Here is a 9,276-nt window from a genome sequence, read left to right on the forward strand (position 1 = left end):
AACGACTAAGGCCCCGCCCACACACGCACCGATTGGTCGACCGTCAAGTCACCGAAGCGTAGGATTGGTCAATCGTACCATCACTCAACTGTAGGAGGGCCCGACCGCACGTGCCAGGCACCCGGCGTACGATTGGTCGACCTCGACGTCACTCTATTGCTAATGAGCGGATAATGAGATGCTAATGAGCGGAATTTTGAACGTTTTTTGGACACCGCGGGCGCAATTTTTGTCCGCCGAAACGTAAATATGCTTACGACCGTTTTGTAATCGTAAGCTTTATTTTGATGTAACGCACGCGTAGGAATGCTCTATAACTTGAGTGTATAGCCGGACAGACACACACCGAAGGACAGACAGACAGACAAACAGACAGACAGACAGACAGATGTATCCGTTTATATATATAGATATATTCAATAATCTGAACAGCAAACTCACTGCTGTGTATGTCGATCTAAATTTCTAAATGTTTAACAGACATTGACCGTTCTATGACCGAAATTGCCTGAGGGTCACTTCTAATCAGGACATTTCCAGCTTAACAACTGTAGGGATTTAATATTAAAACACAGCTGGGATAATTGTGATCAAAAGGTCAGTTTCTTCAGACAGTAAATAACCCTTTCACAGATACAATGGGTGGCTCTGAAACGAGCCTTTATGTTATTAGATTAAATCTTTTCCCCTTTACTTGCTCTTGCGGGGCCCAGCCCTGAATTTCTTCGGCAGAAGCACCGCCTGGAACCTAGGCAGTTCAGCAATGATCTTAGTGAATGGTGCAGCAAACTCGATGGCCTTATGGCATGCTCCTGTCAGTCTCTGGTATGTGAGCGTTGTTTTTTTCTTCAGTTTCTGATTTGGGTTTTATTACACACCCTGACAGCATCTGGGATCTAAGTGTCTGTTTCACTCTATATCGGTCAGTTTCTGGCATGTGAATGTGGGAATTACTCTGTACCTGTCAGTTTCTGGTATGTTATTTTGGCTTTATTCTGTACTTGTCAGTTTCTGGTATGTCATTGTGATTTTATTCTGTACTTGCCGGTTTCTGATATGTAAGTGTGGGTTTCCCTCTGTTCCTGACATTTTCTGTATGTTAGTGTGGTTTTTATTCAGTATCTGCTAGTTTCTGGGATGTGAGTATGGATTTTACCCTGCATCTGTCAGTCTCAGGTTTGTGAGTGTATGTTTTCATCTCTATCTGTCTGTCTCTGGGATGTGAGTGTGGGTTTTACTCTGTATCTGTCTGTCTCTGGGATGTGAGTGTGGGATTTACTCTGTATCTGTCCGTCTCTGGGATGTGAGTGTGGGTTTTACTCTGTACCTGTCTGTCTCTGTGATGTGAGTGTGGGTTTTACTCTGTATCTGTCTGTCTCTGGGATGTGAGTGTGGAATTTATTCTGTAGCTTTCAGTCTCTGGGATGTAAGTGCATGTTTCACTCAGAATCTCTCAGTATCTGTGATGTGATTGTGTATTTTACTCAGTATCTGTCTGTTTCTGGGATGTGAGTGTGGGTTTAACTCTGCATTTGTCAGTTTCTGGGTTCTGAGTGTGGGTTTGACTCTGCATCTGTAATTTTCTGGGGTGTGAGTGTGGGTTTGAATCGACATCTCTCAGTCTCTGGTATGTGAATGTGTGTTTTATTCTGCACCTCTCACTCTCTTTTATGGGAGTATTGACTTTGTTCTGCATCAGTCTGTCTCTCGTATGTTAGTCTGGGTTTTACTCTGTATCTGTTAGTCTGTGGTATGTGAATGTAGGATTTACACTGTATCTGTTAGTCACTGGTATGTGAGTGTGGGTTTTACTCTGTATTTGTTTGTCTCTGGTATGTGACTTTGTGTTTTACTCTGTATCTGTTAGGCTCTGCTATGTGAGTGTTGGTTTTACACTGTCTTTTAGTCTCTGGTATGTGAATATGGATTTTATTCTGTATCTGCTATTGTCTGGTATGTGAGTGTAGGTTTTACACTGTATCTGTTAGTCTCCAGTATGTGAGTGTGGGTTTTACTCTGTATTTGTTAGTCTCGGGTATGTGATTGTAGGTTTAACTCAGTATCTGTTAGTCTCTGGTATGTGAATGTGGATTTTACTCTGTATCTGTCAGTCTCTGGTATGTGAGTGTGTGTTTTACTCGGGATCTGTTAGTCTCTGGTAAGTGAGTGTGGCTTTTACTCTGCATCTGTTAGTCTCTGGTATGTGAGTGTAGGTTTTACTCTGTATCTGTTAGTCTCTGGTATGTGACTGTGGATTTTACTCTGTATCTGTTAGTCTCTGGTATGTGAGTGTGTGTTTTACTCTGTATCTGTTAGTCTCTGATATGTGAGTGTTGGTTTTATTCTATAGCAAGTGTTCCCTTTAAGCAGCAGGTCCTGTACAGCAGATCCTACGATGTTCTAATGGCAACAACTGCACATGCATGTTAATCTGAATGGGTCATGCAGCCCCCACAATAAATAATCTCTGGGAATTGAGTGTGGGTTTTACTCTGTATCTGTCTGTCTCTGGGATTTAAGTGTGGATTTCACACTGTATCAGTCAATCTCTGGGAGGTGAGTGTGATATTTACTCTATATCTGTATGTCTCTGGTATGTGACTGTGGGCTTTATTCTGTACCTTTCAATTTATTCGATGTGTGTGTGGCTTTCTCTCTGTCCCTGACAGTCTCTGATGTGTGAGTGCGGGTTTCATTGTGTATTGTTCTGTCTCTGGTAGCTGAGTGTGGGTTTTATTCTGTATTAATCTGACATTAAGATTAACATGCATGTGTGTGTGTGTGTTTTTTACTTTATAGGATTGAAAATATGTAATTTTTTTTGAAGGTGAAAGCCGAGTAAAAGTTCGTATTCAGAGGGATTTGTGTGTCCTTCTACATGAATCACAGAAAGTAAACAGCAATCAATTGGGAATTAAATTTTATATTTGCCCTTATTGCAAGTGGTTGGAGTATAAGTGTATGGTAGTGTTGGTTCAATTTTATAGGTCTGGGATGAGCAGAAATTTATTCCCTCGGAGGGTTATAAATCTTCTCAAATCTACCCCAGAGGTCTGCGGATGCTCAGTCGGTGGGTATATTCAAGATTGAGATATGTAGATTTTTGGGCACTTAGCATATCAACGGAATCAATTTCTGCTAATTACATCTGGGGTTCTCTCTAACTGTCAATCCCTGGTGTCTGAGTGTATGTTTACTCTGTGTCTCTCAGTCTTGGGTTTGTGAATGTGGGTTCTACTCTATACCCGTCATTTTCTGGTATATTAGTATAGATTTATCTGTACCAGACATATTTATGATATGTGAATATTCGTTTTACTTTCCAAGTTCATTTGAATTTCGAGCAGGGGTTGGCCATTATGCCCCTCGAGCCTGCTCCGATATTCAATAAGATCATGGCTGACCTTCGAACTCAACTCGGATTTCCTGTCCTTTCCCGATATCTCTTAATTCCTCTGCAGTACAAGAATCTATATCAGCCTTAAACATAATCAACGACTGGGCATCCACAGCTCTTTGGGGCAGCGAATTCCAAATATTCGCAACCCGCTGAGTGAAGAAATTCCTCCTTATCTGAGTCTTAAAAGGCCAGCCATTTTTCTGGAGCCTTTGCCCCATAGTTCTAGATTCTCCTGTGAGGGGAAACAATCTCTGAAATGTGAGTGTGAGTCTTACTCTTTACCTGCCAGTTTCTGCTAAATTGTGGGTGGCTTTTCATTGTACCTGTCAGTTTCTGGTATGGAAGAGAGCTTTTCACCCTGTACCTGTCAATTACTCGTAATTGCGTATGGGCTTTACTCTGTATCTGCCAGTTTCTGTCGTGCGAGTGTTTGTTTTGTTCTGTATCTGTCAATCTCTGATACATGACCTTCCCCTGCAGTATCCACAGCACTGTTTGTGACCTGAAATCTTCTCTCTTTTTTCATCCCCATTTTTAATGTTGTTTTAAAACTCATTTTTATTTCTATGGGAGACGCATGGAATTCCATGGAAGATCAAAGTATTTTGTCAGTTGCAATGGACATTTCTTTTTCTCTTAAAATCCTACTGCAACGTTCCATAAGTCAGTTCTGACCTGCGAGGGGTATTAAAAGTATCTCGGCTGCTATGGCAGGGAATCGAACCCAGGTCAACTGCTGAGAAGGCATCTATGTTCACCACTGTACCACCATCGCTCACATCTTAATTAATATATTTACGGACTTCTTTGGCCCCTAAGTGGGCCAAGTGAGAGACACAGCAATCATTTAAATCAGAACATCAGCACTATGCAGAGGCACTTTCCCTCCAATTAAAAATGTCCACTGTGAATTGTTATATCGCTAGGATTGAGCCCTCACCCCATTTATTATTTTAAAATCTTTTATAGGTTATAAAATAATAATCCACATTGCTGGAAGGCATTAAACTGCGATAGGGAGACCTAAACTGTATCAAACATATCAAAGTTTGCAGGTGATACTAAGATGGGAGGGAAAGTAGTGAGTGAGGAGGACATAAAAAACCTGCAAGGGGACATCGACAGGCTAAGTAAGTGGGCAGAGATTTGGCAGATGGAATACAATACTGGAAAGTGTGAGGTTATGCACTTTGGCAGGAAAAATCGGAGAGCAAGTTATTATCTTAATGGCTAGAAACTGGAAAGTACTGAAGTACAAAGGGATCTGGGGGTCCTGGTGCACGAAACTCAAAAGGTTAGTCTGCAGGTGCAGCAAGTGATTAAGAAGGCCAATGGAATGTTGGCTTTCATTGCTAGGGGGATAGAATATAAAAATAGAGAGGTATTGCTTCAGTTGTACAAAGTTTTGATGAGACCGCAACTGGAATACTGCGTACAGTTTTGGTGTCCATACTTAAGAAAGGACATACTTGCTCTCGAGTCAGTACAAAGAAGGTTCACTCGGTTAATCCCGGGGATGAGGGGATGGACATATGAGGAGAGGTTGAGTAGATTGGGACTCTACTCATTGGAGTTCAGAAGAATAAGAGGCGATCTTATTGAAACATATAAGATTGTGAAGGGGTTGGATCGGGTGGATGCGGGGAAGATGTTCCCGATGATGGGTGAAACTAGAACTAGGGGGCATAGTCTTAGAATAAGGGGCTGCTCTTTCAAAACTGAGATGAGGAGGAACTACTTCACTCAGAGGGTGGTAGGTCCATGGAATATGCTGCCCCAAAAAGCTGTAGAAGCTACATCATTACATAAATTTAAAACAGAAATAGACAGTTTCCTAGAAGTAAAGGGAATTAAAGGTTACAGGGAGCGGGCAGGAATTTGGACATGAGTCTAGGTTCAGATCGGTCATGGCCCTGTGGGCAGCGGAGCGGGCCCAGGGGCCATGTAGCCTGATCCTGCTCCTATTTCATGTGTCTAATTCTGTTAGATTCAGGAGATGGTTCTGTGATAGTGGATTGGCAGTTAGGCTCAGTTCAGCCATGATCTTATTGAATGGTGGAGAAGGCTCGAGGGGCCGATTGGCCTACTCCTGCTCCTATTTCTTATGTTCTTATGTATCAACAGGAGCCTGGTTGCGATGCCGCGAATTCGAACCCCAATCAACTCGCTCGAAAGAGCAGCTACAATCACCACTCTCCAATCATCGCTCTAATTTTAAAATGTAATCCTCTGTATTTACAGATCGCACGCAATGGATCATTGGAGCTTTAGTCAGGACGAGTAAAAGACTTTGCAATCATTTCAATCTGAACATAAACAAGGTGTTCAGATTATTTCTCTCCAATTCAAAATAGTTACTGATGAATGGTTATCTTGTTGCACTCCTAGCTGGCGGCCAGGAGATGGCACCAAACTCTAATAGTTTGGAGTGTGCGGATTGTGTCCACACATCCAGACCGCTGTGGGTCTGGTGGTGCCCGGGGAGCTGGCCAGCACGGCGTGTCGGAAGGAACAATGCCGGTGGCCATTGCAAATAAATTTCACAATGCCCTGAGAAAGCATTAAGCAAAGCAACGGCTCTTTTAAGAGGAAACCACACCATTAATTTCGTCGAATTATCCATTCGGGATATTGTCCTTTTAATGAATCAGAGAAAGGTACAGCACATTTGTTTGTGGCTTTACTCTGCCACTGTCATTTACTGCTATGTGAGTGTGGGTTTAACTCTGTACCTGTCTGTATCTGGAATGTGAGTGTGTGATTTAATCTGTACCTGTTGTTTTCTGGTAAGTGAGTGAACATTTTTCTTCGTATCTGTCAGTGTCTTGATGTGAGAGTGTGTGTATCATTCTACATGTCCACCTCTGGTATGGAAGTGTGTTTTTTATTTTGTACCTGTTATTTTCTTGCATGGAAGAGAGGCTTTTCTCTGTACTTCTCAAGCTCTGGTATGTGTGCGTGGGTTATACCCTCGATTTCTGATTCTCTGTTATGTGACAGTTCATTTAATCTAAGTCAGCCAGTGTCTGATATAATACTGTGGGTTTTACTCTACTTGTCAGTTTCTGATACGTGAGTGTGGCTTTTCTGCTGTAACGCTCAGGTACTGATATGTGAGTGTGCGTGTTTCTCTGTACCTGTCAGTGTCTAGTATGTGAGTACAGGCTTTATTCTGTACCTCTTGATTTCTGATATGAGAGTGTGTGGTTTACTCTTTATCATTCACTCTCTGGCATTTGAATGTAAGTTTAATTTTGCATCTGTCTGCCTCTGGTATGTGAGTTTGGGTTTTACTCTTCCTCTCAGTTTCTGATATGTGAGAGTGGCTTTTACTCTGCACCCGTCAATATCTTGTATGTGAATGTGAATGTTGCTTTGTACCTTTCAGTGTCTAATGTGTGAGTGTCTGTTTCACTCTGCCTGTAAGTTTGTGACATCGTAGTGTGGCTATCACACTGTAACTCTCAAATTCTGAAATTAGAGTTTGAGTTTAACTATCTTTATTTCACTCTATGGTGTGTGAGTGTGGGTTTTCCTCTGCATCTCTCGGTCTCTTGTATGTGAACTTGGCTTTTACTCAAAACCATCAAATTTGTGAATTTATTCCATATCAGTCAGTTTCTGATTTATCAGAGTGGGGTTTCCTATCTTCCTGTCAATGTCTGCTATGGAAGAGAAGGTTTACTCATAATCTGTCAGTTTCTCGATTATGAATGTGGGTTTTGAGTCTGCATCTATCAGTCTCTGATGTGTGATATTCACTCTGTATCTATCAGGCTCTGATATGTGAGTTTCACTCTGTATCCATCGGTCTCTGGTATGTGAGTATGCGCCTTACACTGTATCTGTCAGTTTCTGTTATGGAAGTCTGGTTATATTCTATACCGGTCTTGTTCTGATATATGAGAGTGGGTCTTACTCTATACCTGTCAGTTTCTGCACAGAGATTGGGTTTTCTGTTGTACCTGTCAGTTTCTGGTATGCTGGTTGGGTTTTAGGCTTCACCTGTCAGTCTCTGCGATGTGAGTGTGGGCTTTTCCATATCTGTCAGTCTCTACAAATACAGAGTAAAGTCCATACTCACATCTCAGTTACAGATGTGTCAGTGTTGATTTTACCCTGTACCTGTCATGTCAGTCTCAGGTACGGTAAGTGAATGTGATTCTTCTCAATCTATTATTCTCTGTGTCTCTCGGTCTCTGGTAATGTTTGTGAATGTGAGATTATTTCTGTATCTGGTAAGTTTCTGCTACTGTTTGCGAGTGTGGTGTTGATTATGTATCTGTTACACTGGTAATGTGAGTGAGTGGGAGATTCGTTATGCAATTGGCAGTCTCGTGCACTGGACTATTCTTGCTCTGTGTGACTTTTGGACTCCATTCCTTCTCCACCTTATGTAGGCCAATGCTAGTTTGATTTTATCTGTGACTGTCTCAGGAGAAGGTTTGGTTCAGTCCATTACCTCTGATTGTCTGGTCTTGTATGTTGGCTGTTGGGTTTGATAGTCTGTGTACAGCCAGCAGTGTGGATTGACACCGTATCAGTGTCTATCTGTTCGTGTGTGTGAGTAAAGGAGTGAAAATATATCTGCCTGTCAGAGCGATATGTTTGGACTTTGAAACAACATCTTATTCTACTGCTGCAAGTGACTGTGAGATTCATAATGTATCTCTGGGAATTCGGATCACTGTGGGACTGATTGCTTCTGCTGCCTGTGATAATAGGATTGAGGGCAGTTCTGTGTCTCAGCGTTCTGTGTGTGAGAAGGAGCTTTCTGACTGTCCCTTGTGTTCCGGATGGAGCAAAGATCACACTTATTTTGGCTCGTTGTAGTAGTTTGCCACGAGATAAATACAAGAACAATATAAGTTATAATATATGGATTGGTGTCGCTAGAATATAAAAATAAAGTTATATTAATGTGTTTGTTTATAATGAAGTAATGTATCTTCAGAGGGGAAATCGCGATACAAACATTGTCTGACCTCACTGCAGTACAGCGGCACGCAGATTCTCCACACCAGGTGTGTAGGACGGTTCTATAATAATTATCAGCATCCAGACACAACCCAAACCCAGCTCTGGACCATGAATGGGACCATCCGATTGGCACAGTCCAGGTTTATATCTCCCAGACCCAAGGGACTATATATAAAATTCTGGATCGCTTCCTGCAAGATAGCCAGAGGTACCTGGTCTGTACAAATAATTGTTTTCAGTCTATTGAAACTGAGTTGAGGGCCTGTGTAGATAAAAGACTGCCACAGAACCCGTATCCATATGAATTTGACAGAGTGTATCCATATGTATTTGCCGGAGCGACAATGTATCTTTCGATCACCAGCAACACCTTTCTGGAGAACACAACGCACCGAAACAAAATAACCGATCATTGAAATGTATTCTTTCACACTTCTCACCTGGTGCCTGCAATAGATGCACTTTGTGAAACTCCTCACATCCTCACAGTCAGGCTGTGTTTCCACTGTTCCCTGTCCTAGAACAACAGACACGGTGAGATTGCAAATGATTCAGGAACATTCACTCCTGATTTGGGGGAAGAAAGCAGCAATGATTTGAAAGAGCGAGGTGATGTACTTTCTCTGTTACCTTACACTGTACGCAGAGCCCGAGAAAGGCCTCACCCTTCCCCCTACTCTCTCCATGTTCCGGAACTGGTTCCGCTCTAATCTGTCTCTTACAAAGAGCCCCCGGTTGCCGCTAAACTTACCCCGACTCAAAGCCCATCTGTGGACACAGTCCCAATGCGATGTGCTGCTGTGAGGAGGCTGCTGTTTGCTCCCTTACTCGGGCCCGTGATATCTCCGCTCCCTGATGTGTTCAGCGATCATCAGCCGAGCACAGAGGAAACGCCC

The 9,276-nt window shown here is 42.4% G+C and overlaps 1 long non-coding RNA gene across 1 annotated transcript; it reads right to left on the reverse strand.

Moving 5' to 3' along the window:
• Positions 1 to 20: 20 nt before the first annotated feature.
• LOC147088273 (uncharacterized) lies at positions 21 to 9,276 on the reverse strand. The gene is made up of 3 exons (XR_015075438.1): positions 9,132 to 9,276; positions 8,821 to 8,897; positions 21 to 159 (listed from the first exon to the last, which is right to left on the reverse strand). It is a non-coding gene; the product is annotated as an uncharacterized LOC147088273 (long non-coding RNA).

Source organism: Somniosus microcephalus, unplaced genomic scaffold (genome assembly GCF_052327205.1).
Source record: "Somniosus microcephalus isolate GS21.2 unplaced genomic scaffold, FLI_Smic_1.0 unresolved_chr5, whole genome shotgun sequence".
NCBI classification, from domain to species: Eukaryota; Metazoa; Chordata; class Chondrichthyes; order Squaliformes; family Somniosidae; genus Somniosus; species Somniosus microcephalus.